This window comes from Pithys albifrons, chromosome 1, assembly GCF_047495875.1.
Source record: "Pithys albifrons albifrons isolate INPA30051 chromosome 1, PitAlb_v1, whole genome shotgun sequence".
Taxonomy (NCBI): Eukaryota; Metazoa; Chordata; class Aves; order Passeriformes; family Thamnophilidae; genus Pithys; species Pithys albifrons.
In genome coordinates this window covers 108,275,046-108,302,263 of record NC_092458.1, presented here as the reverse complement: position 1 = coordinate 108,302,263, position 27,218 = coordinate 108,275,046, and the positions used below count along the sequence as shown (strand labels likewise).

General features: G+C 37.0%; 1 long non-coding RNA gene across 1 annotated transcript in view; it reads right to left on the bottom strand.

The window, feature by feature from the left end:
* Positions 1–3,248, bottom strand: part of LOC139680367 (uncharacterized) — a 37,549-nt gene extending 34,301 nt beyond the window's left edge. Inside the window, exon 1 of the long non-coding RNA XR_011699340.1 lies at positions 3,233–3,248. This is a non-coding gene — a long non-coding RNA (uncharacterized lncRNA). The remainder of the gene's footprint in view (positions 1–3,232) is intronic.
* Between the last annotated feature and the right edge of the window lie 23,970 nt (positions 3,249–27,218).

Sequence of the window (27,218 nt, the reverse complement as noted above, 5' to 3'; positions counted from 1 at the left end):
ACTCATTAAATATATTGAAAAAAAGACTCTTAGTATGCTAGATTTTTTAGCAGGAGGTGTCTGTCAGCTGCTCTTGCAGGAGGGGTACTGGTCTGTGCCTGTGGAGGGGAATTCCACCCCAGAGCCTGGTACCAGCAGGACCAGCCTCCACCCCCTCTACACAGTTTGGCAGGAGACACTATTCCCCCTCCACACCTTGGGCTACAAGTCCCCCTTCAGGGATCAACTGTACCTGCAGCTATGAAGGGATTTCTTATCTTCAAAGCACTGCAACATTCTAAATTTATTTCTAGAGGTAAACCCTTTCACTTAGCCACATCTTGCCCTGTGTGTTTGCCAGAGGTTTATTGTTCCCTTTTATGGTAGCTGAAGCATTCAGAACTTAGCTAGAAGTAATTATCTTTCATCTTTAAAGTATTCATTGTAAGTCTGCTTCCAAATCTTTCTTACCTTTCTTCCTAGAAGTTTGTTGCATTATGTTTTTTACCCACTCATTCCTCTCAGGTTGTATTAAAAACCAGTTAAAATATTTCTCGATATTTCAAATGTAAAATACATGACACGGGAAGCAACTTTGTTTAGTCTATAACTTTTGGCATAGCACAGCTTTTCTATAAAGACTGCATATGATGATTTAACAGTGCAGTTGGCAGATATGTTAAGTATCTAGTTGGGCTAGGAAGCCTTGCTTCATTTTCAATGACTTCCATTTATTTCTCATTAGCATGTATCATTGCAGGAAGATATCCTGCAATTCCATTGCAAGGAGAAGTCTGTTATTTCATCATAAGCAGGTGAAAACAGGATGACAAAGCCACCTGAACAGATACATTAAGTCTTTCTCTGTCATCCTCTAATCAGCAGTTTTCTCTTCAGGAAAACAACATTGTTTTACATGTTGTAAACAAAGAAATATCTTTCGAAGTGGTTGTCATCTTCCATTTTCAACAATACAACTGATCTTACCAACTTGTTTTCAGGAGATTATTTTAGAAGGACATCCAATTTTCCTATTTTCCTTAGGTGACTGAGGGATAGCCTTTGTAATTCTCTCCTGCAGAAGAGATTATGCAACTGCTTTTGGTGACTGGTGAACTTCTAGCTATTAAAAATGATGGCAAATTATGATTATCTCATGGAGAGTTGCACTGCAGAAAGATAAAAGGATTTGGGTTGAAATAGATTCAAGTGAGGTAATGATGCCACAAAAAGCAGAAAGAGGGGGTTTTGAGGGCATATGTATGCTCATACATGCACATTTCTGCAGAGTGGAAGAAACAGGGAAAACGTGATGGATGACAACGTGTATGACAAGAAAACAAAGGTCAATATTTGGGAATTTACATTTGTTCCTATCCCCCATTTGTGGAAAAAGAGTATTTTTGATTGTTTTTAATATGACCACTTAGATAAATTTAGTGTTTTATAATTTTAGTGCTCAATTTTATGAGTAATAAAACAATACAATCATTGCAAGATCAGTATATCATTTGACCTATCTGTGGTGTGGAGTGTGTGATATTTTTTGGTTTAGACACTTCCTTTTAATGACCATATTTACTGCAAATCCTCAGAAAATTTGTTATTCATTCAGAATGAGTGGAAAAGTGGTAGGAGGGAGTTTGTATGTCTCATGTATGATAAAGGGATTGAATTCCAACTTTAGCTTACACATAAAGCTTCGACTGGCACTTGCACAATACATGTCCTGAATTCTGTTTGATGTGTATATCAATGTCCTTCAAATACCACAAGCTAAGAAAAACACTGCTAACTGCCAGGTTTTAAAATTGTCTCGTGCTGGCAGACTCATTAAAGCTACCTTGTCTGTATGCTGCTATCATTTATGCTATTTAAAAGTTACTCCGTTTTTTAGTCCTTGTTTTCTGTGCTATTATCCACCTACCCTGTTTGATTGGGAAATAATCTACATGAGAAATTCTTTTCATGGCACATGAGTGGGGGCTTTTTTCAACTATTTCTATAAGTAACGAGAAGATTTGGCTGGTGATTTTATTTGTGCTTGAAAGGATGATGGGTACAGTTGTATTCTATATTCCATATATGTTTATTCTTGCTGTTGTTTGCCAGACTTTATGTTCTGTAAATGGAAAATTTAAATAGCAATAAAGCATTTAAACAGAAAACAAAAAGATTATAAAGAACCAAGTTGTAATTGAATGGAGTATTAGAATGAAAGGCCAGTTGCACAATTGTAACTGGGGGAAAATATTCTTTTATAGATAGAAACAAAAGGTTGTAAATCAGCATTTAAATACACACATTTAAGTAGAAAATTGGGTGATACTGCATAGGAACCTTACTACTTAATAGGAAATCAGGGATTTTGACACTTGTCATGATGTGGGAGGTTGCAATGTGCATTTGTCAAAAATATTTCCCCCTTCTCAAACATCAGACTAAGCCTGAAGTATGGTCACACCTTGCATCTCTTAGGAGCCATCCCTCCAAATACAACCTTGCTATCTCAATAAAATATGACAAATAGGCAGCCTGGTTAACTCATTGGACATAATATCACAGTGCACGTGAAACATCACAGGGAGAAGCACAGTATCACATGAACAAAAACTCAATGGAAGCTGCACTTGTGGTCTTTTAAGGCTGAATTTCAGCAGACCATGAGAGCTGCTCATGTTAGCCACTGTAATTATTTATAAGATATTAAATGCTGTTACCTTTCAAGCAAGCAGAGAGAAAATATTCTTACATAACTTATCTGTTAGAGGTAAAATGCAGGAGGACCAATTCTTTAACAGCTGTTTAATAATGTTGAAATCATGTTCTAGAATATTTTGGTGAGCTCAAGTAACTGAATGCCTTAAGATTCAACATTAATTTCAGGTATTTTACTGGTATTTTTAGAGAAGGAATTAGCCCAGCATGTATTTGCAACTCCAGTGTCTTGTAACATTCATTTGCAAACAAGGCTGTACATACTTCTTACCATGATTCTTGTGTTTAGTTTTTGGTTTTATAAAGTCATAAACAGTAATTTGTCTACCATACACCCCAGAGGTTTGGGTTTCAGAAAAAATATGTCATTCTTACCATAATTATATAAAGTACTTAAGAGAAAGCTACAGATCAAAACAACTGATGGAGATCTTTATGAAATAACAAGGGGCCTCCAAAGTCTCTTAGTGCTGTATGAAATTAATTGCAACCTCCACAACAGCCCTGCACTGAAGGAAGTTCATTTTAAACTTACCTTCTGTGAACTCTCCATGTACTCAAACAGAGGAACTTCTGAAGGAAAAGGCGTGATGTGAGGTTAACAAGAGAGGGAATGAAAGTGGACCATGAATGGGCCTGTGTGTTAGAAGGTTAGTCACAATACTGAAAATGTTAAAAAGCTGTCTAGAGGCCAAAGAAATGTTTCTTTTGCTCTGCGCAACTGATGAAAACCACACTAAAGCTGCAAACTTGATATGCAGCAACAGTAGAATGCATCTCTAAACATATGAAAGGCACTGGGCTGAAACTGGACAAAGCCTTTCACAAGTCTCACCTTTCAGTTTATTCTCAAGGGGATTGCTGCTTCAGAAACTGAAAGATACTTTTCCATATTAAAAAGGCCTTTTTTAACTAGTGCCTTAGTTTATTGTTGACTCATTCAAGAGGCACCCAATAGAGCAACTGAATTTTATTTGGAAACCCACTTAGGGCTTAACAGTTTTGGCAGTATAACTTTCCTCTGGCTTTGGGAGATTTTTCTACAGCTTTTTGCCATGTAAATGTGCCCACTGAGTGATTCAGTTAGAAATTTCCATGAGAATACACCCTGACAGCAAGAGCCAGAGCTATGCCCCAGCATACACTTTCACACAGGATGGGCTGAAAAGCTTTCTGGGAATCAGTAACCATGCAATCTGATTACTTAAACCTTTCCCTTTCTGCTTTAAATTTTCAAGGTGAGCATTTGTTTCTAAGTATACCTTGTTGGTTTTAGCCACTGGTGGTTTGAAGCCATTTTCCCACTGACATTGTCTTGATTGATACACACTTAGGTCTTTTCCCACAAAGAACTTCAATGACGTTTTCTGTGCTGCTCATGATTGTCATACTTTGTTCTTAAACAGTAGGAAGTCTGTGGTTTTACTTTCTCCTAGACACCAGCCTTTTTACATTCCTGTGTAGATCTGAAAAGTTTCTTTTATACTGTCTGGTACTTAGTAGAGCCCTGTTTCTTCTAGCTAATTAATTTTGCCATGCTTTTAGGATGCTAAATGCTATTAAGATCTTACATAGTTTGAGAGTATGTGTATTTTTAAAGTTAGTTACTCTTCCACTTCCTTCTTGGCGTTTGGTATCCTAGTTTTCCTGCACAGAGCTACTTATGTGAGTACAGTTTTCATAGATGACATGTTTGGACACTGACTTCTTTGGGAACTGGCAGCGATGGGTATAATTATGTGAGGAGGGATGGGGAACTGGAAGAATTGACAGACTGAACAGGCTGAGAACTGCTGAATTCAGGGGACAGAACAGTACATTTTATTTCGGGTCAGAATATGTTGTCTGGAATGGGACAGGGAAATTTGTTTTGAAACTAACTGATTAGAAAATGAGAAGTGGATTTGTTAAGAATCATTAGATTAGTAAGTGTGGATGTTAGGCTTCCAGAAGCTCTTGTGGAGGAGAATGACAGCTTTCTATAGCATTTCATAGTTCAGAGGAAATAAGTGACATTGCCTGGGCAGCAATTTGTTGGCTATGGTATATGAACTTAGGAGGAAACAATTCTTTACGTGTTTCTTTTGCATGGGAATGGTATGCCAAGTGAAAACAATCATCATAAACCTGAGAGCCTGATATTTCAGTTAGTCTTCAAGTGAATCTAAAGACAAGTAAATATATATATGTTTTTTTCTGACTGCAGATTAGTTAATTTTACTATTTGTTCTTCTAGAAAGCTGTACTTTTTCTGCCACTTCTGATAGTTTTCCTGCTGTTTTGTTCCCTGTCAGGGCTACTTAGCAAAATCTGTATCAAGGTGTGACCTATATTGCATGTAACTTGGATACTGACGTCATTCTATGCATGTATATACATTAAAAGTACATAAAAAGCTGCTGCCCATCTTACTTGAGACTGAAAAGTTAATGGTAACAGTCTAGAATGCCAAAGAACACTCTGCAATATGAGAAGGAGGGGACCTTCTACAGTATATTCCTTTCAGTATCATTCAGGCATAGCCCAAAGGTGTCTGGCTGTTCTCAGAAGGTCAGCATTTAGGTATGTTTGTTTTGGTATGTTTAGGTATGTTTGTTTTGTCTTCTCAATCACTTTAGCACATCATTCATGTAAATCTTAAAATGTTTTCAGCCATACATGAATGTTCTCTTTGTTACTGTTGCTGAAGTCACTGAAGCAATGTTCAGCAAAGTAATGCTCTCCTGAAAGCAACTTGAAGTATCTTTTCACTTAATCATGTAGAAGCCACAGTTTGAATCCGATATCCATGAATTTCCAGTTTTAACTCCAAAGTCTGAGGATATTATTCAGTCTGAATGCTTCTTCAGTCCTTTACAGAAGTGAAATTAATGTTTGGATCTGAATTTAAACTTCTTGTGCAGTTAAAAAAAATCTTTAAAATGGCCTTTATTTCTATCTAAGTCATTAAGAAAAGTATCAGCTAACTATGCTTCACTGTAAGTGAAATATCCTTCTCTAGCGAGCATAGGGACAATGAACTACTTTTTGTTTTATTTTTAATAACAGAAGCTACATTTCTACGCAGTGACTCCAGTAGGTTCTTGACAGCATTGCTATGACAGGAGACATTCAAAATTTTTGCAATGAAACAACAATCAAATGGAAGTGACAGCAGTCAGAATACTGAATTCACAATTGAAATCAGAGCTTCTAAATACTCCGTAGATGGTGAAAGCAAAACTTACGTCCTTGGACATAGTACTACAAAATTCATCATTGTTGAAGCATCATTTTGATGACATTTTGTAGCATCAGAATTGGAAGTTGGTGTGATAAGAAGTGGGCATTAACAAAAAAATAAAGAAAGAATCATTTTGGTTAATGCCCACTTCTTACCACACCAACTTCCAATTCTGATTTACTACCTAACGAGTTTTTGATAAATTGTTTCCACAATTGTAATTAGTAGATAAGGGACATATTTGTACTGATCAAGGTATCTGTCAAAATGTGATGTCCTGGTGACAGCAAGGCCAGAGAGCTTTATGAGACAAAATTAGGTATTTTATAGTGGGTTTTAGAGTGGTCACAGATGCATCCAGTGACATTGTATATTTGCTTTGCTCTATATTTTTATTTTTTTTATGAGGGGGAATAAAACCCTTCTGTGCTTCCAGGCATAAACCATAGGACACAGATTACAGACAGCTTTGTCTAAGGCAAGTCATTCTCTTGTTGAAGGTTTAGCTTCAGAAACTGGCCAATACTAGAGAGGGCTTCCCTGGGACCAAGGTCAAGAGAGGCCACTGATAGGTCAATTAATTTGTTATTTTGAATATTATTGGTAGAGCTAAGGAGAAAGACCCTCATTTGTGTTTGCTTCCAATACTAAAAAAAATAGGAAACTATGTGGTATTTTCTTCTGGAGAACTAATTTATAAGAGTTGTTGCCAAACCACACAACTAATAAACAACCAAAGAAAAGAAACATCCTGCTAATGAAAGACTATGCTACAGAATGTCATCAAAATGATGCTTCAACAATGATGGATTTTGTAGTACTTACTATATCCAAGGACATAAATTTTGCTTTCATCATCTACAGACTATTTGGAAGCTCTGATTTCCATTGTGAATTCTTTATTCTGACTGCTGTCACTTCCATTTGATTGTTGTTTCATTTAGAAAAAAAAAAGAAAAAAGAAAAAAAGAAAAAAGTCTTTAAAATGGCCTTTATCTAAGTCATTAAGAAAAGTATCAGCTAACTCTGTTTCACTATAAGTGAAATATTCTTCTCTAGCGAACATAGGGACAATGAACTATTTTTTGTTTTATTTTTAATAACAGAAGCTACATTTCTACACAGTGACTCCAGTAGGTTCTTGACAGCATTGCTATGACAGGAAAGATTCAAAATTGCTTGTTCTTTATTTTACAGGTTAGTGTTTTTTTCTGAGTATGTTGGATCTGCCATAGGAAACTTGCTGTACAGGAGAGTGGGAGAGGAAGAAAGTGTCAGGAGCTTGATATGTGCATGAAAGGGGTTCGTTGCAGCTAAGGATCAGACCCATAAATGAGCTCAAGGAGAGATTTATAGTAGGGAAGAAAGCAAAGAGAACATTTGGAAGAGAATGGAGTTTTATTCAGATCCCTCATACCATACCCCTCTTCAGGGAAGTAGCAGGTGGACCTGCTTACCTGGTTTTTGTAAGCCATTTCTATCCTTCATGGTTCAGTAGTATCTGGAGAGCTTCAGATTAAGTTGCAGCCTCACTCTGCTAGCTCCAGATGAGCTGCTGAACAACTTTTCTTTGTAAACCTTGACACTGCAATGTAGAGTGTTTGCCCTGGCTGCTTGGAGACACAAACCTCAGTGATTTTAATGAAGATGCTAGCCTAGAGAAATAGGTTTCAGGCACTGCATATGGGGTCTAAAAGGTGAAGAGAAAGGTCTGGGGATGAAGAACAGAAGAGGAGATATTAAACAGATGGCTGATATAATGCAGACTATGTCTCCATTGCTTTTTAAAAACAACAGCAGAAGTAAGTACAAAAGGAACAGCAACTTACACAGACAAACAATCTTCAAGGTAGCACAATGATAACTTTGCCTCTGTTTCTATCATATTCTTTTAATCTTTGCTTTTCATGATGAGAAATCTAGTACCATCTGATGGCTATTATATGATTCAAATAATGTTGCTTTGTCTGGGACAACATCTACAAGAGATCATCATATATTCAAGTTTAACTTTATATGACCTCAAGCAGCTTTCAGCAAAAGCAGCAGAATCTGTAATGACAGACTCCACACCAGAAAAAGAATAAACAAACAGAACACTACCAGAACACAGCAGTTCACATAACCATGACATCCTATTGCATTTCCATCAAAACTAAAAGAGCAACAGAGAAAAAAAGTCAAGGAAAGACAACTCTCATGAAAAATAAGAGGAGCAATAAGAAAGCAGGCTGATAAAATGAAGCCTTCTTTAAAATAAACTACAACACATATAAATACAGAGGGCAGAAGAGATGTGGTACACAGGCTTTTAAGAAACAGACAAGGAATAACAAATGTGCAGTGTTTTGCCCTGAACAAATTAATTTGTCAGGAGCTTGAAGAGTTCTCAGGTTTGGTTTTTTGTTTTGTTTTGGCTTGTGTTTGGTTTTTGGAAAGAATGTTGTTTTCACAGAAAACACTATGTGTGCATAACAAATCATCTAAATCAATGTTGTACATTGTCTTTAGGCAATTATTTTCTCTGCTATTTGTCAAAGGTAAGAAGTAAATTCCAAGCAGTTTTGAACTGCTATTTTGTTGTAATTATCTTTCCCTTTTAAAAAGATACCGTGATTTATGATGCAAAATCAGTGCTTCAGGGTTACTTTCTGACATTCATTATGTCAAAGAGAGAAACAATTAAAACCCAGGTACGTAAGAGACTGGTAGATGGAAGAGTGTGCAGTGCAGCCTGAAATGAATTTGAAGACTGAAGATTTATAAATGCACTTTGCGTACTTTGTGTACCAGATCTACTGCTGCCATCTGAGTAAAAGGTATGCCTCCTCTAGAACTTCAGTTTGAACTTTTCCAACATTGTTTGAACAGCCTTGTAACACAGTGTGCATGTCTGTGTGTCCAGTGTCTGTGTGTACATGGGCAGGTCTGTGTGCTCTGCTCTCTGCCAGGGAGCAAGGTAGCAAATTCCTAGGCTACAACAAGGGTAACGGTGCTCCACAAAGTGCAGCTCAAGGGGAACAACATTAATATTGCTGTCCAGGGCTGCTAAAAATATGCACAGCAATAAGAGATACTAAAAAGCAGCAATTGAATCTGCTCTTAGGGTTAGTTTTCTGAGTTTCTCTCTTTGGAAGGGACCAGCTGTGTGACTGCCATTAGTAGCCCTTAAGAATTTTTACAGCTTCTGGATAGCTGCCAACATAAATCCCCCTGGAAATTCTGTAACTGTAACTGTCATCAGCATCCCAGCATATAATATCCATACTGGTTTGCTTTTCCCACTTGACCCACCTTCTCTGTCATTCTGGGTACATGCCACTACTGTCAAATTGCAGTCTTACAAAAATAAAGGAGGCCACAGACTGCCTTTCATTGCCTTTACTTGAATGTTAGAATGTTCTCCAATTTGGAGTTTAGGGGCATGACATTAGCCATATATCACTAATCTTTATTTTCACAAAAATGATTTATTTTGGAAGTTTTTTTAACAGAGCAAAGAACAATAAATAGTTTGAAAACTATTTTTTTTCCTCTGAAATACTTGACATGTTATGAATGTGAGGAAATATTAATAAAATTAGGTTTAGTCATTAAGAGGCTAAACTCTAATTTACAAAAGACCTTCCAGGGACAGGTCAGAATAAATAAAAGCAAGCCCATTTTGACTAAAAGAGGTATCCTATCTATTTGCATTTTCACTCTTTTTCTTGCCATTGGATACAAAGCTATCCCAGGGAGCTCTAGTTTCCTAAAGCATAACTAATTAGTTTTTGAAGATGACCTTGCTTCAAGTGGTGTGGTAGGACCCAATGACTTCTGAATCTAACTGATTTATTCTATTATTTTGTCTCATTCTAACTTCACTGAGAGTACAGGCTGTGATGTTCTTATTGATGATTTTCTCCATTCTGTTAAGAAATGCGTTGTTGTATTCCACTTTGGCCTTAAACACTTACACATTTTAGGAGAGAAACTTATGCTTTAAATATGCTAGTCAAAAAACACCACAATACTTTTCATCTGGCAAATATCCTAAAGAGGTTTTGGATAATTTGGAGAGCAGTCAAAAGAAACTACATGTGCATTTCAAACATCATCTTGATTCCCTTCTCCATACAAATCATCACTAAAGTAATTTTGTACATGTCTGTACATCTTATCGTTAATTTCTGATGGGTACAGTTGGTAGCCTGCACATTTCAGTACACTTGAATCCATTACTAATCAGTATGTACTCACTGATTGTACAAGCTGCTTTTCATAAACTCCAGGACAGCTTTGAGAGCTGATGACATCCAAGTGAACAAAAGCATTTAATTTTGATGTCAACTGTCCCACTACAGCTTGTTGGATCAGTGTTCTGTGCCTTTACAAACCGGGCTTCTTTTCATCCAAGTTTTAGTATTCTCTGATTTTCCTTATTTAAAAGACTATGAGCAGTAGAGTGATCTCAGAAGTCATACTGTTCCCTAATTCACTCCATATTCGAAGCTCAAAGAAGGATATTATTTTAGTAATTTTAATAAATTTGACTCATACTTTTGTCTTACCTTGTTGTGTTGGATACAAGAAAAAGACTGCTGAGTCCTATTATATCAGACCTGTATAATGATGATATACGATTGGCATCTGCTTTTTAGAGCACTGAGTGCAAGCAAAATAACTCACCTCCTTCTCCTCATTTAATATTTGATTGACTGATTTCTTTATTCTGATCTTTGGTTAAGACATCCTATGTTTCTTGTAGATGGATTTGCTCAGTGAAGAGATTATTTGCACAGTAATTCAGGTCAGCAATGGGCTGGATTATTTTCTTGCATTATGTGACCACAAATTTGCAGAGACTGGACTGCCATTCATAAGGCAGCACAGGTTTTCTTTCTATTTTGTAACTTGTCACATGAAATTAATGTGTTTGAAATTAATTTTGGGCTAAATCTCAACCAGAAAGTATAAGGCAAAATACCAGGAGAAGGTAGTAACTTTTGACATTTCATCAGTTCTAAAACTTTCTCTCCTATTATGGTTTTAAAGCATAAATGACCAAGATCACTTGATAAATATTTTGTGGAGCATATTCTCTATGGTAATATCAGCTATACAGTGGGATGGCATACAGATTATTAGTGAACCCTATTGTCCTATTCTCTATTCTTGCAATATTATTTTTTGTTTTATATTTTTAAATTATCTTCCAATATTTGCAGACCCTGTAGAACATGTCCAGGTGAGTGCATTAATTCTATTTTTGTTCACATTGCTCTCTTGCCTCTGCTCTGCTTTGAGTGAGAGAGCACCACTTCAAGCACCACTTCATCTTTGTGCATATCTGTCTGCAACTCAGCCAACACTTCAGAAATCCTTTATCTTTCCATATTCTTTTCTGACTGAAAATAGTTTTTGCTCTATGTTGCTCTACCTTGCTCTTCTCATAGCCTGTTTCACTTAGACTTCAGCTTGAGGCTTTGTCTTTCTCCTGTGATCTTGTCTTGTGCCATGGATCATAAATGTCCATTTTGATATGGATGTTAACTTCTGTTCGAGAATGGCTTTCTAGAGATTCCAATGTCTTTATTTAATGTATGGTTCAAGAAAAAAAAAATGGTGAAGAACTCTGACAAGTACTCCTAATTCTGTTTTCTTTGGTAAGACATTCACCTCTTCTTTCATGAACATAATTGAATTTGAAACTATACTGTCTCACACCACTAGAAAATTTCAGAGGAAGATGGTCCCTGGGGTCCTCTCCTAATAAAAATTTCTTTCAACTGAGGACTTATTAATCAAGGCTCGGAGAATATGAAACTATGGAAGCCCTTAGCACTGAAAGACAGTCTGATTTTAATTATTTGGAAATAATTTTAATTTTCTATGGGTGGAGTTATAGATGATAATTCAAGTAGAAAATGAAACCTGAAATACAGCCATGTTTATGCAACAATGAAAACTGAGCTTGGGTGTTATTTTCAAATGAAAGATATATACACATATATTCCTGTCTACACAAATGAGATTTCCCTCCAGTTTGTGTGTATGAGTCTTGTATGTACACTTTTCGTTCACTTTTCTTAACAGATAAGCAGTTCCAGTCCAGGGTGATATAATTTTATTGCATGTCACAAATGGGAGGTGAAAAAAAAGGTAAATGCCATTCAGTGAAATAATATTTACTTTGTCAGTTTGAATAGCATCTGCACTTGCTGCTTCAATCTTTCTACCAGTGTTTGACCTCCATTTCCTCTCCTATCTCTGCTGATTATGAGTTATTATTTAAGCTCTAAATACAAAATTCTATTACTGGTTTTGACCTTGGTCATTCATGTATCTTTTGTATCAAGGGCTCGCACTTACCTGTCCTCTCATAAATTAAACTGGATTTCATATTTATCAGCTAGTCAGAAATATTGTTACAGCACAACTGGCTCTTGACTTTTGACAGACATTAAATAATCCATAATGAAAAGGCAAGCCATTTATACAAAAGGCAATATGAAATATGTTCAATTATAGAAGGTCTCTGTTTTTCTACCATTGCCTTTTGGATACCTTTCTATGAATTTGATGCAGGTTCTCTTGAAGCAAGAAAATTTGTAACTTTTACAGAAGCAACATTCTAGTTAATATATATGACAACCAGGTAGCCCTCGAAATTCAGGATCAGGTCTGTCCTACTGGAAGTTAGTTTTCCTGCTGATAGTATTTCTTGACTTGGAAGAGTATTTTCAAAAAGCAGACATCAGCCTTAGAGTTATGTCAAAAACTGGAGCTATTATACCAGTTAGAATAGTCTAGATTGTCATGGAGCTAGAAGGTAGGAGGGCAAGTGGAAAGAGGAAGTAGGCCAGGGAAGTTTTCTAAACTTTGAAGTGCATGAAAGTTTGGAAATGTCCATCCTCAGAGAGAGGATCTTCTTGATAAAGACTGAGGAAGATGACTGTTGTTGTGGGAGAGGCATCAGAAGAAAGACAAGCTGTACAGAGGGAACTTCAGGCATAGAAACCCAAACATTACAGATGGGTCTGTACTCCACATGTCTGCACTCTCCCCTCTGGGTGTCCAGAGGCTTGGACACTGGGATACAGGCCTGCACTCTGGTTTGAGCTCACCCCAGCAGAGGAAGCTGTGAGTCTAAGTCATCTCTAATTCTGTCACAGAGTATGTGAGAGGCCCCATGAACAAAACTCCTTCACCTTCCCTCCTGAAGTGGGAGAAAAACATCTAAGCAACACTGAGTCATGAGACCTGGAAACTGGCTTTAGTACCTAACCAAATTTTTGTATCGGATTTAGATAAGTAGCTTCCTTTCTTGGTTTATGAAGGAAGTTTGTATAGTTGAAGGTTTCTCAGGACAGCAGAGAGATGTTCTGCTCTACTTGCCACGTGCAAGTAATGTACTTCTAAAGGTATATCCTGAAAATTCACCCGTCCTCCTTTTGAAGTTTCATAGAACAGGTTTGTAATGTTCATGTGAATGATTGAAAGCCATCTTTTGAGCATGCTAATGTGATTTCACACATTAAATTGTCTCCTAATAGCAGTAGAACCGTGTTTTCTGTCATCCAGGGTTTATACAGTTGCTTTAATAATTATAAGAGCAGGCCATTTTCTAGATAATTGTAAACATTCACAATTCACATTTAAGTTTATGCATAAGACCATTATAGGTACTGTAAATTTTATGCATTATGAAAGATGCAGGATTAGTCTGATATCTATCTTTTATGCACAGCCATTGATTGATGCGCCAGAGACTAATAAGTCGTGTCTAAGGAGTTTCACTGCAATCTGATTCCCATTCATTTGCATATGACTTCATTTTCTGAGCAATGTGAGAGTGCAACTATTTCTCAGTAGCATTAAACTGACCTAAATCTGACATGGAGACATTAATTCTGGGAGGTGACAGAACAGACATATATGAGCACCACTGATAATACTGAGAAGGCTCCGGCATATCTGTGTGTGGAGCAAATGATTTTGTAAATAATCCAACACCATCTGAAAAAATAAGGCATAATTTGGCTATTATAAGATTAAAGAATACTTTTGTTCTTAATCTCTGAATCATGATGCTATTTCCAGCTGTAAAGACGTGTTATGGTATGGTTTCTGAAGTACTGAGATGCTGGAGTAAAAATCAAATCAGAAAAATATACAGAGCAATTAGCATTTCTGATTTCAGGGAAGGATTTGTCAGAGTGCACTGAATAAATCCTATACACACGTATTGGGCAATAATGATAAAAGAGATCTGATTACGTGAACATTGTAGCAAACAGAACTCACAGGGGAAAAATGTGACTGTGCACAAAATGTGACTGTGCACAAAATGTGACTGTGTCTTAAAATTTATGCCAAAATACCTGAAATTTTCACTGGTCATTTATATTATTTTTATTTTCTAAACTTTAAATGTTTTTATCCTAAAACCTTAACAAAGTTTGGGGGTTTTTTTTCAATTTTTCAATTATTTAGTGGTGGGGAAATAACAAAATCATCTTTCATGCATTTAGTTTTAGGTCAGTTTGACTGGTCTGACTCCTGTAGTCAATAAAGACATAGAGGTAACAAATTAGAGAATCCTCCAAAAGTTATTTCAGTGCATTTGCATTAGGCTTAGGTTACTTTAGCAGCTAAAATCTCACATGACTGTACTGAATGTGTTCAAACTGTACATTTAGAATGACTAGTCATTTTAGTAGACTTTCTCTTCACTGGAAACAGCTCAGAGTTATCTGCCATGGTCCAAAATACTTATCAATTCACAAAACCTCTGGAAAGGATAGCACTTTATTTATTAATACAATAATATGTAGATTATTATCTGGATTACTATAAAGAAATTAAAAGTTGGTATAAAAAGTGATGGAAATGAAATCACTTTAATAAAAAGAAGTTCCCTATAACTTACCTGTAACTCATGCTGCAAATAATACCTTTAATAGATACATGAAGAGCAATGAATTGTTAGATTGTCATTGGAATACAAGTAGCCTTTAAGGTAGATCCATATCCTTGCAGAGAAGCTACTAAAACTAAAATCTGCTTAGTCAGAAGACTTTGTAATGCTGTGTCTGGAGTCAGTGAGTAACAGGGACCAGGGTTATGAAGGCCATTTCTAAGGCCATGGTGTACAGCTTTTACTTAAAAGTGTTCATTTAACTGAGTGAAATGTCTGTACATCCTGAATCTCCAATTCTGTATCACATTTTCAAAGGTTTGTATTTCTAATGGTCACTACTAGCAAAGGTGCCCACATGCTACTCCGAGCAGCTGCAACTCAGTTGTCTCAGACAACAAGTTTGCCACTGTATTACCCTCCTATAGCCTTATTTAAGTGTTGTGAGCTAGAGCTGACAGTCTAACTACTGGCAAACACCTACTCCTTACAGAGGTTTTCTTCTTTCTTTTTCCTCCCTATCCTTGTATATAACACTCTTAAAGACTTAAATAATTCAGGTGTCAAAATTAAGTATGAAGGTAAAAAAATAAAGTCTGTGTTCATGCTTATTGAATGTTTTGAGGCTATGACTGGGCAGATTTTGGGCCATTGCTATAATTTCAGTGGAAGGATCAATTCAGTGTTGTCCACTGGCATGATGAACAGGAAATGAGTCAATGCAATAGTTTTATGTAAGGAAACTATCTTAAATTATCTGAAATAACTATTCATGCCCACTACATTTTGATCTATAACAAACAGCCACCCCTCACCTTGCTGAACTGTACACTAATTTACATATGTTAATTACCTTCCACTTCCAAATGAGAGAGAGCAGCATTTGTTAACAATGAACATACTCTCTGTCTTATCCATCCTCAAAACACTGTGGTCAGTGATTTTTTTTTCCACACTATAACCATGCAACTCTTCTCACTGGCTTTCAGCATCGTGAGTTAGACTAGATTACCTCTCCATAAGGAAACTTTCCAGTTCTTTGTACTTAGCACTTAGATGTTTATCACCAATGAATATGAAATTAATTTTCTTCTTCTTTTCCACCTCAGTAGTATGTATCACCTTGAATGTGACACATATTTGTCTTTACAAATGCATAAATTGTTTTTACAATGCATAAATTATGGCAAGAATGGACCATGTGATTACTGCTATGATTTAAGGACAAATGTATGAGAATAAATCTTCCTGTGTTTTTTTTCCAGGCCCACATTTTTCTTGAAAACTGAAGAACAGGGAAGAAATATGGTTGGTTGTCTATTTACCAGTTTCACAAGAGGAGCTACTACAGCTCTAGTTCCTTAAGCTCTCGGTTGCCCTGAGTATCAGTGGTACATAATTAGTGACACTGGTCACTAGAGAGGCACTACACAGAACCACTCATATAGTAAAGTCTGGTGCAAGGTTCAGAAACCACTGATATATTGTGTTTCTTTTTGGAGGAATATGTTACAGGCATGATTTCATGTAATATTTTTATAGAGTCTGTCCTTGCTTGTTGCCCATGTAGCTTTTTTTTGCACTGGAAAGTCTTCATGACTACAGTGAAGAAATTAGCAAGGAGGCAGCACTTCCTTTCCAGCACCAGGTGACAAGGACCCTGGAGATGCAAGGAAACATCAGGAATATGTGGAGAACTCAGAAAGAAAAATAAAGGAATAAAAAAAAAGGAGCTGGTATCATTTTCCAGACCAGTAAAAGCTTCATTTAACCCACTGCCTATAAAGAGGACAATATTTTATTACAGAAATACATTCCTGAAAGGTGAGTAGGAAAGCATTGTCTCCAATTTACACCTAGGGCAGAGAAAGGTGACAATAGTTGTCAGAGATCACAGTGAATGTGACAGGAGGAGACCTGCTTTGCTTTGATAGACTATCCTAAGCTGTTAAGAAAAGTGAACTCCAGAAATTCAGTCATCTGATGGAAAACGATACCAGAAATCCTTATTCTAAACTAGATAACACAGCTCAAATGTCACACATTGCAAACTTGCAGTGAAGTGCTCTGAACTGAGATGCAGCCTGGAATTGTTAATAGGAACTATTCGGCAAGTGTATTTATGAGAATCATAAATAACTCCCAAACAGGGAGGAGGGAGTGAGATTAAACAAATCAGCAATTCATTATGAGTTATTTGCTGCCTCTTAAAGGAGAATAACAAGGATCAGGGTCTCCTCCTGTCTCAACAGTGAGGTGAAGTATGGTTGGTCAGCACAGACAGCCTGGGGGGAGCTGTAACAAGAGCAGAAGCTGTCAAAGAGCAATTCCAGACTGGTTTCCTTGTGTGGGACATGGAAAAATGCCCAGAAAAATGGGAGAGGAAGGAAGCAAAAAGAAGATGGTGAAAATAAGCAAACCAACAAGTAAAACTCAAATTCAGACCAAACCTCTTGGAATTATTTTCAAATATTAGGGAGTTTTCTTTGATGAGTTCTTTTGCTGACATTTTGGTTTTGTGTCCTTTCACTTCATGAACTCCAGAAAGGAATGCTCAGCTTAAATTTAATTTTGACTCTTAGGTTTTGGACAGCTGGAGACAAAGTCCTTCAAAATAAAAGTTGGGGAAGGAGTTGCTGTTTGCTGTATATATTATGTATATATTATGCAGAGTTCCACTTTCACTCACTGGAGGCCTACAATCCTGAAGCTCAAGCAAGATACCATGTACTACAGCTGATTGAATAAAACAAACAAACAACCAAACAATCACAAAACTAAAATACTGGAAGTTGATCATGACCCTATTTTTTTCTAATTTTCTTCTTACATTTACATAAATAAAAATATTTTGTTCAGTTACAGCCACTTTCTGAAGAAGATTCCATTCTTTATAAAAAATCAGCAAGAGGTGGAGAGTCCAACATGTTTGCTAATTTTCATTAGTTTTTACCTTTATAGCCAAAAATATATATTTTTTAATTTTCAGTTTAAGCTTTCAGTCATCAATTCTTTCTATACTTTTTTTTTCTCTTCCAGCAGATTAAAGAATCCTTTGTTCCCTGGTGTTTTTTCCCTATGCATATGGTTGCAAACCATTATCAAATCACCTTTCAATCTTCCTTTTATAAGCTTAACAAAATGAGTCCTTTAAATTTCTCACTTGTAAGTCACTAAGTCTCCAGCCATTAAATACTTTTTATGGCTCTTTTCAACACCTTTGCCAACATCCTTTAAAAATATGGAGGCCAGAACAGCACAGGGTATTGAAATAACAATCATATGGGGGAAAGCTCACCTCCCTCTTCTCTTGTGTTTATAAACTCATGGATGGCATTAACCCTTTTCCCACACTATTGCAAAAAGCCTTTTGGAGTCATATATCCAGCATGACCCCTAAATTCCTTTCAGAGTCACTGCTTTCCAAAGCAAACTACTCCACTCTCTAGGCTTAACTTGTACTTCTCAGTCTGCTATCTGGCATTTGGTGAGACAGAATGAAACACATTTTGATTGAAGGGTACCCATTTGCCAAGTAAAGTAGCTCCTGCAGTCATCTTCTCATCTTCTTTTTTTCTTCCATGCCATCAGTCCTCACCTCTTCTGCAAGATTATCAGAAATGGTTTTCTGTTCACTGCCATGTAGTTGCTGTAAATGTTTTCAAAGATTGCTGCTAAGATCTTTCCCAAGTCTCAGGCAATACAAGCAGGGAGAGGATGACACCACAGGCTGAGTGTGAGTTTTGATTCAGTCATATGCAAAGTAAATTCTTACAAATGCCTCCAAACACCCCCCCAAAATATGTCTCTGCTTTCCACACAGATAAATGAAGCAAGGCACAACAACACTGCTGGAGGAAAAGAGGCATAGAGAAGTCAGTGGGCTTACTCAAAATTATTCTCAAAAGGGAGGAATGGAATTCCCATTTCTATGTCTTACTATTTGTACTTCTTTTCTAACTAGTCATAGCATTTCTAAAATTTTTGCCTCTTTATGTACTTTCCCTTCTCTTCAGACATGAGGAAAAAAAAAGAGAAAGAAAAAAACTGCCATTGGTTTGTTCATCTGTCTGTCTTTATAAAGGGGGTATGCTGTGTGAGTCAGAATTTACAGTCAGTAGGACTTATAAGCTTAAATTCTCTCAGTGGCTTTAAGTAGACTGTCTGAATAAACAACTAATAAGTGACTCTTTCGACCTTTAAAAGACCAATTTTTTTGTATTGTCTTTTAGAAGAATTCAGATCCATTTTCTAGTGGTCACTTTCTGAGAGTTGTGGAGGTTTTTTTTGTGTTTGAGTCCTCTGGTCCACAGCAAAACAGACTAGTTTGAATATAAGGCTGTCAGGACATGTGTGGATGTTTAAGTGTTGCCTGAGTCAGTGTCAGAGGTGTCTTCACAGACAGTGGGTGTAAAGGTTGTGAAAAGATGAAACATCTGAGTGGGAACCACATCTATTGGGAGATTTACTGACTAGAAGTAGAAAAATGAGGATGAATCATTCAAGTCCAGGAAAGGGATAGGTTAACCTCGTTGAGGAGGTTCTAGGGGAAGAAAGGCAGATCTGTCTAAATGATGGGGCAGATATCCCAATGGGATTAGAGTGCCAGGCTCAGAAACAAAGAGGCTAAGATTAGATTTGGTGCTTATGGTTTCCCCCTCCAGTATTGACTTCATTAAAACTGCAGGAACTGATTTTGTGTGTGGAAGTTACGTGACCTTGAGGTCACACAATAAGCTTGTTTCATAAGTCATACACAGCTTCCATCTCTGCTTTCTCATTCACTTTCTCTCTTGCTCTCCCCTTCTGCACACACTTTACTGTAGCCTCCAGTCCCTGACTTTTCCTCTGAGACCTTTATCACATCTCACTGTCCTCTTTTCTCAGACTTGTTCCCCCATCATTAATGTTACAGGCCCACACCCTTCTCCCATGGGACCGTAAGAGCCACAATCCTTTCCAGCCAAGGCTGCCATTCCAGTGTCTGTCTCTCCCTATGTGACCCTGGGATCCTTCCTCTCATACTATCACTAGACTCTGCCCTCTGTGTATTTGGATCTGGGAGGTTTCTTACTGGAGTCCTTGTCAGGATGTCACTGATGAAAACAGACTCTCAGAGTTTGGGCATCTGCTGAACTTGGCATGACCTGGAGCATCTTAGATGACAATTGTAGGGAAAGTCATTCTTATCCCTGGCTGGAGTCTTGCCAGTGTAGATGGTATCCCTTGGGAATATATAGCTGTGAAAACATTTCACAAATCACTGCCAAGCATGCACAAGCTGTGATTTACCAAAGATATAACAAGTTTGAGTAGACTTTTACAGGTAAGGCAAATCTCTGACAAAGGCCATCCTATCCATCTAATTTCCAATTCCAAATGATGAGAATGTTAGTGTTTCTCAAATAATATATTTTATTTTTTCTAGAAAAACCCAAACCAAAATGGCTTTAGAACACCTGTGCTTTGCCTTATGCAGAAAATGTAAGTAAAAGTTTCTTAGAGGAGTGATAAAATCAATTTGCCTAAACTTGATCTGAACTCACAATAACAATTTTGAAACCAGACAGAAAAAAGCACCAGCATATCAGGATAAAATGAGTCACATCTTTTACTTTGTATAGCCTTCAGTGTAACTAGCTATTTGAAATTATGCAGGGAACCAGAATTAACACACTTGGCTGCTGAAACGAAAGTAAGCACAACACACAAATCAATGGCATTTTCAATAACATCTCTGAATGCTGACAAATCACAGCTTCATGGCATCCTCCCCAACCCAGTGGTGCAACATTGTTCCAGCACTGTCTCCGAGGGTCACTGATTCAAACTTCCTGCAGCAAAGAGGCTTTTCTTGGAGGTCTCCTACCCAAACACTGACAGCTCCAAGGCCGGTTTAATTTCTGAGACATGATTTTAAGTTCTAAATCTCTATATCATGTGTCCCTTCCCCTTTCAATAGAGACTGTGTTTCGTTCTCCTGGATTTATCATTGTTCTATAACTGTTTTAACTGCATTTCTAACCTGTTAAATCATATCTTCTGCAAATGCAATCTATATTGATCTAGAATTCAATTTTTCTTAATTTGGTTTCTGATAGCTGTATGAAAACATTAGCACATGCAATTTAGTATGTATTACAAACAGATGAGGTATCAAGTCTGATATTTCTTTTGTTGAATAGATAATTTTTTATTTTATTCTCTTAAACTATTCTAAGGATAAAATAATCTGTATTACAAAGGGGTATTAAAGAATTAGTTGTGGATACCATTCTTTCTACAGTTATGCTATTGTTTCCCTCTCAATCTATTTATATAATTTACAGACAGCTTTATTTTTAAATATTTAGGGGCTTGATATAGCTGTTCTGATTTTTTGCCCCAAGTCTTTATGAAGTAATGCCTAAAATTCATTGTATGGAGAGTGATGCAATACATAAACTCTAAAAAATCCCAATCCTAAACTTTTGCATCGGCCTAGACACGGAAAAACCAGTAAATCTATAATAAATATATAGATTTCAAAATGTGTGTTCAGAGCTGGCAGACTTACATGAGAAAACAGAGTTTAGCCTTTCAATTTCTGTTAACTATTTGTATTTGCCTGTGTGATCATTGCACCAAACTTACACTTTGAAATAACATTTCTCAAGGTTGAGCCCCCCACAGCACTTATAAATCATCTGAGTTTAGGAAGTCTCCCAAATAATCAGTGTACATTAAAATCAGCATATAAGTAATGCTAGACATGGAAATGGTGCATTTTCTGAAGTCCACGTAGTTAACCAAACAGCCTGAGAGCAAATGGAAATAGCAAAGGTGTACCTTGGTCTATTAAAGATTTACAGTAGACCACTAATCTAAATTTTTAAAAGTAGGTTATGCCCAGGGATGTGAACAAAGAGATTGCTTGGTAAAGAATGTCCCTGAACTTGGCACCTTTGAGAGCAGTTTGATAGCTGATCCACTTAATCTGGTTTTTGCCAAAACAAAATTTAAATCAAATATAACTTGAAAAATGGCAAAATATGCAGATATTCTCCTATGACTAACATGCACTTAAATGGATTTTCTGTAACTAAATTTAATTCTGCACAGTCAGTAAGTAGAATATATACACAATACATAAAGATCTTTTTTAAAAATTCCATGACCAAGTTGTTCTGAGTGTTCAAATTTTCATTATTTATTTACAATAGTGGTTTTCCTTGAACTGCAGTTTATATGCAGCATAGTTCCCAATTATTTGATTTTGATAAGTGCAAACCCAGTGCAATGTATAAAAACAGAATGTGCTTCATGAATGAAATTTTGGAAAGCAATGTAAGGGTACACTAAAAAAGGAATAACAATGACCGTATCTTCTAATCAAACTTCCATGCATCAGGATTTCCAAGGTTTCTTCCAGTAAACCTGGAGCTTGCAGCAAGAGTTTCTAAAGTTTTTTTCTCCTGAGATTTAGCTGCATCACATTTCCTCTATGGCTAAAGGAGCCTAGTGTCTGAAGGACAGCTGATTTTTCTCCACTATTTCAACTACCAGAAATTGAAGCCATCAAAGCTTGTGAGTCACCACCTTCCACCAGTATTTCCTGATATGTTTTAATATGCATCTGGCTGCCCTTGGTCCTTTGGACTATTCCAGATTTTAGGGATCATTGAAACAACACAGTTCCCTGGGCTTAGACCATTTTCATGGGGTTTTTTTCAGTTTAATATTAAGGGCCAGACTCTCATCATCTCCATAGCAACTTAGGATACCCTATAGACAAAATTAACTACCAGGCTTCCTGTCAAGTTTGACTCTTCAGCAACTCTGTGCAGCTGGGGTGGTGAGAAGTCGCCAGATTGCAGGAAATAATTACAGTAAAATTTCACAAAAATGCAAATATGTAAACTGCAGCTAATTAAAATAAAGAAATGATCGTAGTAATTGACCCTTACACAACTCATACAGTATGGACTTCAAATAGGAAAATAAGTGCAACCAGGTGATGGTGATGAGAGAGTACATCTAATTCCGTGGTAACCCTCCCTTTTTCTGCATCTCATTTTAATTCTGTCTAAATGTGACAGATTTTGTGCTTCAGGAATTCATACAGAGAAATAAAGTCCCAAATCGTCATTGTAGGTTTTTGTCATCTTGGGGAGAGGTTTGAGCAGATTATGGAGAAAAGCAGCACCTCAATCTTTCACAAACAATTGTGGGAGATTCTGGGCTGATCTGAGCTTGTTTGAAGTACAGTTTTTTCTTTCACCTATCAAATAAGGATATTGAATAATCTCTGCCCTTGTCCAGGTTGCTGTGCTTCACTCCTGGTTCGAGCTCACTAATCCAGTGGAAATAAATCCACATCCTGTTCCCATTGCTTAGTGAGTTAAAGTGACTCACATAGCGGTCCATAGGTGGCAAAAGCTGATTGGAATGAGTCTGTAGCCTCAGGGTGTGCTGGAAAAGGACTTTTCTACCTTCTGGTGGCAGCAAACTATGAAATCACATCTGCCCAATAAAATGGGTTTGCACAAAGTACACGGAGCCTTTTTGGCAAACTGACTTTAGAAAGAACTCCACAACCACGACCTTTGGTTTTCAGCTAGAAGTTGTGTGGTGTTTATAGGAAGAATGTAGCAGTGCTCCAGAAACATTCTGTGTCTAAAAGAAACTCTCCAGTTTTTGACCTCTGGAGTTCCCTTTATGGTATCTTTAAAATTAACTGGGTCATCTAACAATTTGTAAGGCTTAACATCACCACAAATGTTGCTGCTCATCCTACAGTGGGATTAGAAACCCACTAGTTAATAGCAAAATATAAGTTGCAGGATGTGATACTTCAACACAAGGTGACTGGTTCCTCACATCTCTGTCTCTTAACACACGAGGGTAGTGCAAATAATATGCTTTGAAGAACCTCTCCAGTAAAGAAGTGAAAGTTTTCAGAAATAAAATGCTGGCTTGAAAGAGGAATGCTTTAAATACCCTATTAATGAGGGATAAAATCACAGAATTAAATGATACAGACTTTATCTAGCAGTGCTTTTTAGTAGGGATCAAAAAAAAGGAAAAAAATTATAGAGAAATGTTGTGACTTGGCTGAATAGAACACACTGAATGAACATTTTTTATTAGTTCATCTGGTTTTGCAAATGATATTTGGTAGTTAAGTGAATGGTGAAAGACGTAGAAAATAATGAGAGGGGGAACAAAGCTCCACTTACAACTCCACTTAGCTGGCTGCAGATTAAGATTTGTTTGCAGCAGCAGGGATCTGCCCTGAGCAAAGCTTCCAAATATGGCCACAAAGCATAAAACCTTGAATAAGTTAACAAGTTATTATTGTATTAATGTGAGGGAAATAAGTTCACATATTTAAATGTTAGAGTTGCATAGCTGAGTCCTTGTCTGTGACTTTAGAAGCCCTTGCATTGTGCAGATCTTGTGGGTTAACACAATTTAGTAGTCTAAGGATCATTTCTGAGGCCCTGACTGGATTCACAAGTCTTTATTTAGTGAGGTGAGTTTGTTCTGAATCATCTGTTTACACATACAGTCTATGATTTCCTGGCTCTTGAGATATATTGAGGATTCATGTTTATTTAATTGCAGAGAAAGGAATGTTTTGTCACTTCTTTCTAGGAAAGCAAGAACCAACATAGAAATGCGACAGGCTATAAATTTGATGAGATGTCTTGTACTGCAATTTTTTATTTATCCTCATGGGACTCTTTGAGCTTTCCCAGATCTACCTTTTACCACAGAATTGCCTGATGGTCTTCATCAGCTTTTAGAAACAGAATTGTTACAAATGAGAGCTTACAGTGGCAGCCCTGGTTTATTTTATGCAATGCCAGCACATAATAATTGTATTACATAAGTTTGGCAGCATTTCACAGCTGCACTAAGTCATGCTAATGGGTGGTATCCAGTTGCTAATGGTGAAAACTGCTTCTACACAGAAGCTGATTGAATAGGTTTGCTCACTAGCAAAGGCTCCCTCGTTTCTTTCATTTTTAAAAAAAGAGGCTTTACATTATCTGATCTGTATGTGTGATGAAAAGTTTCAGTAAAGGGTGGATGAATTGGTACAGGATGAAATCTGAGAGTTCACTGAAAAAAAAATAAAAACAAAACCCAAACCAAAAAACCACAAATGAAATTTTCCATGTACATTATTTTTTCTAATCAAGAGACCGAGCAGAAAAGTCTTCTTAAGTTACAAATTTAAAGTACTTTCAGGTTTACTTGACACCTCTGGGACTTTACCAAATTTTCTTAATCTTACAGGCCTGTCTCCCACACTGTTACGGAAAGCTCAGCTGAGGAGAGAGTGGTTAAGCTGCGATTTAATGAAGAGTTCAGGCACTTCAGGAAATGGAGGTTGTACAATAAAGAAGGTTATAGGGTCCAGGGTGGTCCAACTTAAATTCAGTGCCAAGTGTTCCTGTGGGAATCCTCAGAAACACAGATGTTACTGCTAGATTCAGTCTCTGAAAGGAGGTCTGGGCTCAACAAGTCAGCTTGTGATGCTTCAGTGAGACAAAGGTGTCTGCATCTGTGCATGAAGGTGGTGACAGCTCAGACACTGAGACAATTTTGAGCTCATAAACACCACCATTAGGATGGCTCGGGAAGAACTTGGCATGCACAGGAGAATTAAACAGTTAACTAAACATACTGTGTGTAAATCTCATTGTATCAGTTCAGCTTGTTTTATGAGACCACATCACCTCATAGTAATACAGGAAAGAAGACCTGAACAAACCTGAAATATCTAAAAGTAATAATTAAAAAATCACATCTAAGTTCATGTTATATATATTTTTATATTAATTATATATTTAATATATTATTATATTATATTTTCTATATCTCTATTATAGATCTAATTATGTGTTTATTTTCTGTTTCTGTTTTCCCAAAGCTGTTCCTTTCTAAACTGAAAGAGTCAGGAAGCCTCCGTTGCATTTCCACACCTGGAACCCACATGACCAATACTTTTCAGAGCATCCTGCATGGTCAATTAAAGGCAAGTCTGAGAGGGCCCAACTTGCGACACAGAAGTTTTGTCTCTTTTCATGGTTTTTTGCCAAACACAGCTCATTTCCTGTGGGATAAGCAAGAGGAGAACAATGAGCATAATCCTGCTCCTTGGAAGAACTTCTCACTGCTTCTTAGGACGCATGAGTCTTCAGCCAAGGAATGAGGGCAGTGAAAGATGAATCACAGGGTACAATCTCTGCCTGAAGCAGTAAGAGTGATTACTATTAGATAAAATAAGCCTTTGGAATAGGAATGGAAATTCAAGCCTTCTGTCTTTCCATGAGAATATTTAAACTTTCATGATAGACTGGAATTTAAAATCATCCTTGAACTCAGTGACCAATACCTGGCATACCCTCCTTTACCCCACTGTATTTTGTAGCTCCTCTTTTGACAAGAAAAGCCATTTGCCTGAGAACTCCCTCTGAAATACTCAGCTTTATGTTGTCATAGCTCTTTTGCAAAACTGCCTGTAGTACTAACAAGTCTATGCAAGGTCCCATGCATCATCACTCAATCTTACAGAATTTTATTGACAGTGCAGGAAAGGCACAAGAGTAATTTTGAAAGGCATTTGCTGTTTTAATAAAACAAAATTTCCAAATATGACAGGTGCTATATGAGGCAGACAACACCTTACGCTACACAGTAAAATGAAAATGAAATCTATATAACTATGAAAAAAGTGAAAATGTCATTCACATATATCTACAACGTAAACAGAATAAAAAGAGCTTGTTAGGCTGTGGTCTACAGACCACTACCAGGCTGAGAAAGTGAAGCTCATATGCCTAAGACTTTTAGTTAAGAAATAAAAACTACACAAATATAGGAACTTTTAATGCACTAGAATATTCTCAAGGTTGAATTAAAATATTGTTCACCTTTCAGCATTGTACAAAAGACACTGTTAAAATAAATGGTGCTAATTTAGTGTGAGGATAAAATGACCTGATTGACAGCTATGGGGAATTTTGTTCAGAAAACAGTGCTAGAAAGGCAAATTTCCCTACAGTGCCACCATCAATGTGCCTTACCTAAAAAGAGCTATCATAGGGGTAATTACTGCGTCAAACTTACTCGTATTTTTTATATTTTTGGTCACATGCTTCTGTTTCACTTGGTTTTAGATTGATACTGTTGAGCTCATTGCATCTATCTCAGCAAGCAGGCATCATATCACACTGGTCAGAATATTCTGAGGAGTGTGACAGACCCCAGACCAAATATCAATATTTTGGCACTGCCCAGAGGTGCAGTATGGCAGGCAGAAAAGCAGTTGGTGTGGACAGACATCCCCATGCCCATGCCCTGCCCATGTCCATGCCTTGCCCATGCCCTGCTCATGCATTGTGG